The sequence below is a fragment of the Panthera leo genome, chromosome F3 (assembly GCF_018350215.1).
Source record: "Panthera leo isolate Ple1 chromosome F3, P.leo_Ple1_pat1.1, whole genome shotgun sequence".
Lineage (NCBI taxonomy): Eukaryota > Metazoa > Chordata > Mammalia > Carnivora > Felidae > Panthera > Panthera leo.
In genome coordinates, this window is record NC_056696.1 from 52,167,067 (window position 1) to 52,179,142 (window position 12,076).

Sequence of the window (12,076 nt, forward strand, 5' to 3'; positions counted from 1 at the left end):
CTAAATGCTGAGATTACAAATATAAATAGGATATTGCTGTCATATTAGTGATGCTGATTAACTCTGGTTCTTATAAGACATAATCAAAATATCTCATTGTGTTAACAAATTACAAATTTACTTCTTATAACACAGTCTGACTATAGTGTTCAATGGAAAACATTACATGTGGTGTTTCAGGATCTTAGTTTCTTCTAAATTCTGACACCACTAACTTTCAGGGCTATACTCTCTGCTACCGTAGCTATAAATCCTATGTAGGTCTTTAAGTTTAAATTAACTTAAGTTAAAAATTAAGTTCCTCCAGTGCAGTATCTACCTTTCAACTTCTCAACAGATACATGTGGCATTTGGCTACTATATTGGAGAGTGCAGAATCATTTCTTCTTTAGCCTTTCATTCATATATAGGGCAAGCAAAGATAGTTCAGTGAAAAAATAACATAGCCTCTGCTATAGTCTAGTTTTGTAGTTACTAATCACTTACTCCATTTTCCTTAAATGGATAAAATTTACTCACATACATGCTTCCCAAGAGAGACATCCCAAGGACCCATACAGTCCCTGCTTAAAGCCCACATAAAGTTCCAGTCTAAAGCCCATACCTATTACAGACACAAGTCTCATTATAAGAATAAGCATCTAGGGGTGCCTGGGTGGCCCAGTGGGTTAAGTGTCCCGCTTTGGTCCAACTTCAGCTCAGGTTATGATCTCATGGTTTGTGAGATTCACACTGACAATGCAGAGTCTGCTTGGGATTCTCTCTCTCCCTCCCCCCCTCTCTCTCTCAAAATAAATAAATAAACAACAACAAAAAGAATAAGCATCTATCATAATGGCTAAATTAGCTGTGTTGTTTAAAGATATATTTAAACCCTGCAACTGTGATTCAAGACGAATAATATAAGTTATATTATAGAGGAGGTTACAGACCAATTGAAAATGAAATCACTGTTCTTCTTGATTAAAAATATGAATAAAGATTTCCACATAACTATAAACACAGGATGACTTTTATTTAAAGTGAGGGATAGCCCACATTTATTTATGTGCTCCTTTTCATCCCCATACACTTGTATGTCATGCTTATAAAAATACTGTTTAAGGGTATTACAAAAACATAAAGAGAACTTGAGGAGCCTTTTAGCTTAACCAAATGAATTGTATAGTGCCAATTTCTTCAATCATCCATCAACACTGATGTCTACATTGTTTCTGCTTCTAAAACCATAAAAGTCAGATTGCATATTTATTAGTGTGTTCTGTCTTTGTCTCATCAGAGTAAATATATTCTATTATTATGAATTAATTACAAGAAAATAGCATGTCCATTGTTAAAACTTTTAAATTAGTGGTTTTAAAATTAATACACAGAGTGGAATAAAAATATTACATTTTAATTGTAATCATTACATGAGGAAATATCAGAGAAAAAATTAGGCACTCACCAAGCAACAATGAAAAATGCAAAGATAACTCCTCTTGGTTATAGCCCACAGCTGCTCTTGAACATCCTGCAAAATAAACAGTCTCAATTATAAACTTGGCATGAAGAATAACGTTTGTGTGTTACAATTAACATAACTTATATGAGCTGATTTTCTCGGCTTTATGACCAGCAACCTACAGGTAAACAGAATATTCTACATTTAGGATGCAGTTCATAATTTAGAACCAATTAGCATTTAATACACAAACATTACTTAGTATGTTTACTTGAAATCTGGAAATATTCTTCAAGAAATAAGAGAATAAATAAAAACACAAACTATGCATTTTAAGGGTATATTTTAAATAATTACTAATTTGGTTTCATTAATTCATGCTACTCTCATAACTGATTTGCACATTACCAGTATAAAGTAATCATTTGAGAGCAAGTAATTTTTACACAAATGTAGTCCCTTATTTTCTTGAGTTGATTATTTTTAAAATTATACTGAACCTTAATGATAAAAAAATAATTCTTTATTTAAGCTATCTCTTTTAACTGAGACAAATTCAAACATAAAATATATTTGTAAATGGAATCGCTATTTAAAAAAACCTACTTGTGAACTATGAAGAAGCAAACAAATTAACCTGAAACTAATATTATACTGTATGTTAACTAACTGGAATTTAAATACAAACCTAAAAATAAATAAATACTCTTTAAATAGGAAACAAATAAATTAAATGCTGTACATTCATTTTCACATAGTAAGTTTACCTGCGAATATTCTTGCTGGACAAAATCAACAATAACATGAGCGGTTGGTATTACTTATTTAATCCTCTGTTAGCTAGGTCAATGAGATGCTTCTGATCAAGATGTTATATCTCAGTGAGTGAAAGAAAAGCTCAGGGCCATTAATTTTTATTTTATTCATTTTTTAGCTAATAATTTTAGTTGTCTTCAAGTTATCTATTCTCTCCATTTTTAGTTTAGTAATGGAAACTATCAACTCAAGTTTTAGTGCCAAACCAGAAAACCTTGAAGCTCAGTGTAACCACATCACTATGTTCTGTCAAATAAAATATGAACAGAAATGCTACGCGCCAACTTCTGTGTACTATCTTCAGAACAAAGCTGTACACCCTTCATTGCCTTTTCCCCTCCAGCCCTATATCTGAAGCCAAATGTGGGAGTGGTGAGCTCTTTCGACAGGATGGACAAAATCCATGCTCTGCAAAAACTGTGGGCAAACAGATGGAGAAACCCAATCACTCTCTGAATAACGTTACGAAGCAGAGCTGCCCAGTCTTAAGTACTCCTCCAGCAAGCTTCCCATAAATTTACTCCTCCCAGTCCTCTCCTCACTCTCTCCTACCCCTTCCTTTTCTCCAGATCATACATCACCAGCACCCAGGAAAACTGTCCAGCAAAACATAACTCACTAAAGAGGAACAGATGTGGAACAAACTGATATGGCAAAATCAAAATTCTCATAAGCAGGCAGGAGACAGAAAACTTTGCATTTCACAAGAAAACAAACACTTCTATGATAACCAGTAGTGGCAAAATAATTATGGAGTTCAGAAAATAGCTGCCAATTTAAAAAGAAAGGGAATAGAGGTAGGTTTTGTGTTGACTTATTATATGAGACATTGGAGCTGATAAAACAAAGTAGTGAAAGTCATTAAAAGGGAAAGATTCTTAAATTTAGATTTATTCAGTGAATACTGTGTATATTTAAAGTTGTGACAGAAAGATTAATTATGGATGGAACTTTAACTAGTATTCTCTGCCTATGAGAAACTGATAGTCTTAACTAAGTCATATTAGTACTTATATGAAAATCTTAGAATAGCTACAATTTTGATTATTATGCTTATACAGTAATTGATAATATTTGAGACTTGAAATATATTTTAAAGTACTAAAGGATAAATTACCTTATTCCTTGCCTTTGGCTATACTTAAGTTACTAAATTCGGTCTCTCTTATCCCATAGAGTAAATTTAACCCTCAATTCTTAATTGAAGCACGTACTTGAAGTGTTGAGTCTTTTTATTCAAAGCTTATTCATATCATAGCAGTAATTGTGATTGACTCAAGTCTTGTGGCTTCTCCGAAATTCTGCTTCCGTGTTATAGTAACAGAAGTGTGACTTCAATTTTCTCTTTTGAATTGAGAAATAATTGAGGACAGTTTTGAAAAGGAGTCAAGTGCTTGTTTTCTCTGAATAATCCCGCAATTTTGTTTTTTGAGTGTAGAATCATGAATGGTGTGTTTAATGCTGATGAGCAAATTGCATTCAAGCCAGAAATGTAAGAAGGATTGTAGATAAAAGAAATACAGTGGGTAAAAGCAGACAGAGCTAATTAATGTGGATCCATTCCAATGGAAAATTGTGGTTCTGGCAGTTATGAAAGGAAATATATGGATTAGAACTCAAAAACTCAAATGACAGAGATGAACCAAGATATTAAAATAAATAGCAACCATAAAGATAGAGGTATGTTGAGCTGCATAACCAGTTAAAATTATTATATGCATTTTATTAAAATGTATATTAGACTCCATTTTTTGAGCAAGTTATATATAGGTTCAGAATATTACTTATTTGGTGAATGAAAACACTATAATATTAAAAATATTATAATGGAAAAATCCAACTATAATTTCCTCATTATGTATAGTATATTAGTAGTAGTAGTAGTAGTATTTGAGAGAGCATGAGTAGAGGAGAAGGGCAGAGGGAGAAAGAGAGAGAATCTTAAGCAGGCTCCACTTTCACCACGGAATCCGACACAGGGTTCAGTCCCATGACCCTGGTCATGACCTAAGCTGAAACCAAGAGTCAGACTCTCAACTGACTGAGCCACTTATATGTATAGTATATTATTATTATTTTTTGTTTTTTTAATAATTGTTTAATGTTGATTTTTGCGAGAGAGAAAGAGAAAGAGAGACAGAGTGCGAGTGGAGGAGGTACAGAGAGAGAAGGAGACAGAATCTGAAGCAGGCTCCAGGCTCTGAGCTGTCAGCACAGAGCCCTATATGGGGCCCTAACTCACGAGCCATGAGATCGTGACCTGAGCCGAAGTCAGATGCTTAACCAACTGAGTCACGCAGGCACTCCAGTATATTATTATTTCTAAAACCACCCTAAACAATAAGTAGATATAACCCTTTAAAGATGTTTCGTCATATTCTTATGATATAAATAAAACTGTTCATATTTGAAAAGTAAAGAATAAATAGATAACAATAAGGGAAATAGCATGTGGTATGTATCCATGCTTTGTTTCCTTCATTTTTTTGTGTGAAGATGGGTGTATTATTACTAAAAAGAGTGCGGTGAAAATACTCTTTCTGAGGTATAAGACATTAATTGGAAAATGGATTTATCTTTGAATTCTTTAGTTTTCAGATGATTGGCAATACACCAGAAAAAAGTATTTCAAATGAAATAGAAGGAATATACCAACAACTATACAAGCTGAGTTGAGACGGTCTTTATGGTTACCAGATTATTAGTATTTACCAGATTTTATTACATATTTCATTTTAATATACATTCCTTATCAAAATAACATGGTCAAATTCTTGCGTTCTCTCTCCCTAATCTTATGTTACACCATTTGCCAAACTTCAGAGAAGAATCTTAGAGCAAATAAGCAAAGAAGAGAAAATGGCTGAACTTTACAGTTAACTGGTTGAACATTTATTTGAATTAAACATTTAAATGTGGCTAATTAACTCATTAACCTTTACATTAAAAATTCTATTTCACACTGTGTACTACACGGAAGTTCAGATGTGGTTCAGCTGTTACTTAATTAAATCTAAGGCCAAGATATTTTTTCAAAGATTCTCTATTAATTCATTTATTACAAGATTGTAAACATTCAGAACAATGTCTAGGCATATTTTACTATTATTTTATTATTAAATAAGTTTCATTTTCAATAATATACTTGTTTAATAATTTTACCAAGAGTACAAATCCTTTTCTATTAACGAAGAAGCATAATTATGAAAGTCTCATGGCTTTCAAATGTAAGCATGATTGGGAAAACAGATTCTTTATACCAGTTACACATTTAAATTTCAATTTTATACTCTTATTTTTGTAGAACAATGTTAATTTTTAAATTAAATTCAAGAAAATTTAATTGAAGGAATGGTATTTCATATAAACACAAGTATTTATAAATCAGAATTTTTCTTCAATATAATAAGAATTCTATAGGTTATTATGGTTACTATGTCATTATACAGTAAATAAAAACTATTCTCTTTCATAGTTTAAAAAACAGAAATATTGCAATCACAGCTTGGCTTCTACTAAACATCAAGATATTTATCTATCTCCATATGTATCTATCTATCCATCCATTCATCCATCTATCTGTATCAGATGTCTCAGGTATCTAGCTGCTTCTCAGAGTGTTTTCCCAAGATTCCCCTCACCATGTGACTGTATCTTTCAATAGTGAAATCATTTAGGAAAATTTCTTTTGTTATATAACTTATATTTTGTTATTTTTTAATGAAACATAAATAACTTATTTTAAGTTAAAGATTAGGAAGTATTTTCTAAATTTACCAGATGAATGAATTCTGAAAAACATAGATCCCCGGTTAATGAATCTGACATAGAAAATCTGAGAACAATAATACTAGCAGAAATATGCATATACAAGTCTCCTCTCATAGAAGATTTTTAACAATACATAATCTACCTAAATTGCTTATTAATTTTTAAATGTTTCTTTATTTATTTTTTATTTTGGAGAGTGGAAGTGGGGGTGGGGGGAAGAGAGAGAGAGAGAGAGAGAGAGAGAGAGAGAGAGAGAGAGTATCCGAAGTGTGTTCTGTGCTGACAGCAGTGAGCCCGATGTGGGGCTCAAACTCATGAACCATGAGATTACAACCTGAGCCGAAGTCAGACGCTCAACCAAGTGAGCCACCCAGGTGCCCCTAAATTGCTTATTTTTTAATGAAACCTGTTTGGATGAAGGATAAATGGAGTCAGTATTAAGTATTTTTTCTTCATTATTTTTTTATAACTGGAGGGGAAAAACTCACCAAATCTGAAAACAGCTACATTTTAAACAACATGTCTGCATAAAATCACATAACCTGATGCAGGAAAAATAAATACTTTAGAAAATATTTCTCATGGTTTTAGGTTCCAAAAGTTTTGAATTTCAGGTATATTTTATTTATGCTTGATTCTTGCTTTTATCTTTTTCATCATTAGTAAAGTTTACTATTAGGTATCATTTACTTTTACACGTCAACTTTTATCTTAACACAACTTGGTGGAGGTTGTAGACCTCCATGGGTTTTCAGACTTGTTGTTCACTTTTTCAATGAAATGGAGTAAAAAGCTTGAAAACTGAACTTTCATTATGCTTCCTAGACATCCTTGGGATGAAGTAGTAAAAATTACTGGGTAATTTTCAAGATATGAACTTAGACTATGGAGACGTGGCCAAGGGAGAAATAACAAATGACAAACATTAAAATAAATAAAAGTAAGCAGTATTTCTATTTCTTTGCTGTTCTTAGCATGCCCATTGAAAACTTATAAAGAAGAAAAATAAAACAACCTAAGAGAAAGCAAATATATTTCTTTCTATTTCTGTTAAGGGGAAACCTTTTATATTTTTCTGGACACCTGATTAGTTGTCAGAAGTGAAGACTACACATGTGGCTGAAAGCCAGGACCAGTATATGGAAATCAGAGGATCTTCTATTAAGACATGAGCCTCAATGTACCAATTCTCATGCAGAAAGAGAGGACATTTTAAAAGTCACAAAAGCATAACTTAGAAGATATGCACATTCTTGGAGGTTATATCAGAAGGTTAGAAAACAATACTGAGGATGGTATTCTGTCACTTCATTCTTACTACATAAGAACATGATGCCAATAACACAGATTGCACGTAAATGAAAGATTGTGACTTGCCCTTCTTATATGACATCCACCAAATCTCCCTTTCACAGGGTTTTAATTGTGATTTTAAATGGGAATGTTTGGAATCATTTAAGCCCTCCCTTGTAGTAAAATTATGCAATATATTCTACCAGGAGGACAAAAAAAAACACAAACATTGGATGAATCATTTCTGATTCCCTCTAACCATTTGGTAGCCTCATCTGTTTAGTATATCAGGTAATGGAGACTGACACAGACTATAGGGATTAACAGTAATTCCTCAAACACTTTTGTTATACCTGATACAATAAAGTCTACACAAAAAGTACCACAAAGGGTGGCTGGGAATCATAATGGACTTGGCAAGCATCTCTTCCCTTTCTTTTTTTTTTTTTAATTTTTTTTTTTTAACGTTTATTTATTTTTGAGACAGAGACAGAGCATGAACAGGGGAGGGGCAGAGAGAGAGAGGGAGACACAGAATCAGAAGCAGGCTCCAGGCTCTGAGCCATCAGCCCAGAGCCCGACGCAGGGCTCGAACTCACGGACCGTGAGATCGTGACCTGAGCTGAAGTCGGACGCTCAACCGACTGAGCCACCCAGGCGCCCCCATCTCTTCCCTTTCAATGTCAAAGTAGGCCAGGCCTAATTGTAATTTCATGAAAATTAAAGTATTATGATACTAATTTAGCTAGCAAATGACTTCTGAAGATTTAATTAACTATAGTGAAAAGGCAAAATAAATAAAATCTGGTCAAAACATTAAGCTTTTTTTAAAATAAGTCATATATTATCAGTGACACTATGTTCTCTAATATTTTTATATTCATACTTGATAGTATTTTCTGTGTTTGGAATAGTTTACTTTTTCTTTTTTTTTAATTTAAATTTTAGTTAACAAACAGTGTAATATTGGTTTCAGGAGTAGAATTCAGTGATTCATCACTTCCATAAAACACCCAGTGCTCATCCCAACAAGTGCCCTCCTTAGTACCCATCACCCTTCTAGCCCATCTCCTGCCCACCTCCTTCTATTAACTCATAGTTGGTTCTCTATAACTAAAAGTGTTTTATGGTTTGTTTCCCTCCCTTCTCTTTTTTTCCCCTCATTCCTATGTGTTCATCTGTTTTGTTTCTTAAATTTCACATATGTGTAAAATCATACGGCATTTGCCTTCTCTCATTGGCTAATTTCACTTAGCATAATACATTCTAGCTCCATCCACGTTGTTGCAAATGGCAAGATTTCATTCGTTTTGATGACTAATATTCCATTGTATATATATACACTACATCTTCCTTATCCATTCATCAGTGGATGGACATTTGGGCTCTCTCCATAGTTTAGCTATTGCTGATAATGCTGCTATAAACATTGGAGTGTAGATACCCCTTTGAATCTGTATTTTTGTATCCTTTGGGTAAATACCTAATAGTGCAATTGCTGGATTGTAGGGTTGTTCTATCTTTAGTTTTAGTCAATCTCCAGAGTGGCTACACCAGTTTGCAGTCCTACAAACAGTGCAAGAGGGTTCCTCTTTCGCTGCATCCTTGTCAATACTTGTTTCTTCTGTTGTTAATTATAGCCATTCTGACAGGTATGATGTGGTATCTCATCACGGTTTTGATTTGCATTTCCCTGGTGATCAGTGATGTTGAGAATCTTTTCATGTGTCTGTTAGCCACCTGGATGTCTTCTTTGGAAAATTATCTATTCATGTCTTCTGCCCATCTTAACTGGGTTATTTGTTTTTTGGGGTGTTGAGTTTGATAAGTTCTTATAGATTTAGAAACTAAACGTTTATCAGATATGTCCTTTGCAAATATCTTCTCCCATTTTGTAGTCTGTCCTTTAGTTTTGTTGATTTTTTCCTTTGCTGTGCAGAAGATTTTTATCTTGATGAGGTCCCATAGTTCACGTTTGCTTTTGTTTCCCTTACCTTTGGCAACATGTCTCGTAAGAAGTTGCTCCAGCTGTCAAAGAAGTTTCTGCCTGTGTTCTCCTCTAACACATTTTCAATATTTTGATTGTGAGTTTAAGATTCACTAAAAATTAGCCACAGACAAGATGAAGAACATGGGTTTTCATGTCTAGACATGCGGTCCCCATGTCCAACTTTGTCTTTTAAGATTTACCTTTTCTCAATATGATCTCTCTTTGATTTTTAGAGCTCCAGTGAATATGTTACAGTTATTCTGCATCAGAAACTGCTAGCTCTTTCTTCCCTTTTCATAGAGAATTCTATGGTTCTTGGTGACATGAGAGCTATAAAATGGAAGGAACCTGAATCTTTGAATGTCTACATGGAAGAAAGCCATCCATCAACCAGAAACACTTGAACTATTATGTGGGTCAGAAGCACATTCTACTTTGTTATGGAAATGAAAACAAATTTTGATGCAGCAGCTGGTTGCAAATGGGCTCCTATAATATCAACTACTTGATACTTGGAACTGGATTTGTTTTGGACTCTCCTTTGGTCTCAGTATCTAGCAGTGTCATATTCCTTTCATTCTTTTGAACAAATACTGCGAAAAATATAAATTCATCATACATAAACAAATATGTATTTGACTCCCAATATATTCAAATATCTAACACATATTTTTCAAAAAACATACTGTCTTTTCAGATATATATTACACATTTTCATTCCAAGTAACATTTTATAATTTGTTTACTTGTGAAGTCAAAACCGTGATTCTCCTGTGGATTAAGAAGCAAATCTAAGAAGTAAAATTAGAGAAACTTGGGCTGTTCTCCTCTAAAAGGAAACTTGAAAAATTGCTGTGTTGTATGGTGTCATAGTTGGTTGTGGGTTTGTGGACACTCTCAACACTTTTTCCTGCAGCCAAATTTCAGTAAAAAATAAAGCCATGTGTGAAAAGTGCAAACATGTAGTCTTCCTTTCATTTTCCAATGGTTTTAAATAGTCTTGTAAGTACAATAAAACCTTGGATTGCAAGTAACTTGCTCTGTGAGTGTTCTTCAAGACGAGCAAACATTTCTAATAAATTTTAACTGGATAGAAAGAGTGATATCTTGCAATACAAGTAATACACGATGCCAAACATCACATGATCACAACTGAGCCAATGGTTCTTCTCTCTCTCTCTCTCTCTCTCTCTGTCTCTCTCACTGCGGGATTATGAGTGATCATCTCCCATGCTCAAATGCTTGGTCTCAGGCCACAGTGTTTGGCAGAAATCAGTGATTTTTCAGAACACTGGAAGGTGTGCACAACTGGCACTAGTGTATTTTTTGTCACTTTAGAGCACGTATGGAGGACAGTCCTTTGCTTTTCCATGAGAGTAAGCTTAGGAATGCTTTGCTTCATTCTAGGTCAGGCTGCCTTCAGAAAAAAACCCTTTCCTCTGCTACCTTATTGTCAGTTAAATACAGTATATGACAGAGTTTATGAATACTGTACTGTAGTCAACATCCATGAGAGCACATACAATGGCCCCCATGCAGAAAAAGATTCCAGTGAGCCAACAGATAGCAGTGATTCAATTAGTGATAGTAAAAGTCATCCTACACAATAACCCTTCTCTCTCGTCTCCCTCACACCAGCCACAAATGTTTTCAAAGGTAATAGCAGGTTAATATGTGTATTTTTCTTTACATTTTGCATTTCCTTTATTATTTTGTACTATATTACAGTATTGTAATCATTTTTATATGAATATTTTTGGGTTGCGGAATGAATTATCTGAGTTTCCATTATTTCTTATGGGGTAATTCGCTTTGATATACAAGTGCTTTGGATGACAAGCATGTTTTCAGAATGAATTTTGCTCACAAACCAAAGTTTAAATGTATTTCATATTTTTGCCCTTAAGTGTAGCAGGTATGTCTACAGATGCGGAACTCCAATACTCATAGTGAAACTCTTTGATTCATTAATTCCATATTTTCCTTTTCTACTATTCTGCATGAAGATTCTATCATCCTCCATTTTTTTAAGTTTGATAAAAATATTGTTATTACTATTATTATTTCAGGTACAAAAATTAATTTTTTTATCAAGGTGAAGTGATCCTGATCTAATAACTCTAGCTGCAAAGAATTCTTTCTTTCCTGAAGGATAAATCATTATTTGTCTAATCAAAACACAGCACTGCCATTTTTTTAATCATGTATTTATTTTTCCAATTTCCTCTCCAAACAAGGTTGATTTATCAGTAGTCAATGAGGTATAAAGGAAAATCTATACGGGGTATTTGGAAAAGATTATGTTTATTATATAAGAAGGCGATTTCAAAGGGAAAAATAAGGATTGTGGCTTCATTTTTTTCTTCTTCCAGTTAAGCATATAGGAGTGATGGCATGATGTATGAATGTAAAGCAGCATTCTTATGACATTGAGAAAATGAGCAGAAATAAAAAGCCAATAGCCTGAAGATTAAAAAGTGGTATTGAAAGATTTCTCCTATTTTATTAAAGCCCACCTGTTAGAGTTCAGCAGTAATAAACCTGTTGTCAAAGAAAAGTTAACTTAAAACAATAAGTGAAAGATACCTTATGGAAATCTGGAGCATATTATTTAAAAGACTTTTCATATAATGTTTGTTTGTTCTAGGTGATTTAGGGGTGGTATAATGTAAATAAGAGTTGTTCTTTATTAGGTGACTTAGGAAGAAAGGAAAATCAGATCACTGGGTGACTTTGCTCTTAGGTAACAGGTACCAAAATGA

The 12,076-nt window shown here is 33.5% G+C and overlaps 1 long non-coding RNA gene across 1 annotated transcript in view; it reads right to left on the reverse strand.

Moving 5' to 3' along the window:
- Positions 1–994: 994 nt before the first annotated feature.
- LOC122212382 overlaps positions 995–12,076 on the reverse strand; it is a 70,545-nt gene continuing 59,463 nt past the window's right edge. The window contains exons 2-3 of the long non-coding RNA XR_006199120.1: positions 1,448–1,513; positions 995–1,220 (exon numbers count right to left, since the gene is read on the reverse strand). This is a non-coding gene — a long non-coding RNA (uncharacterized LOC122212382). The remainder of the gene's footprint in view (positions 1,221–1,447; positions 1,514–12,076) is intronic.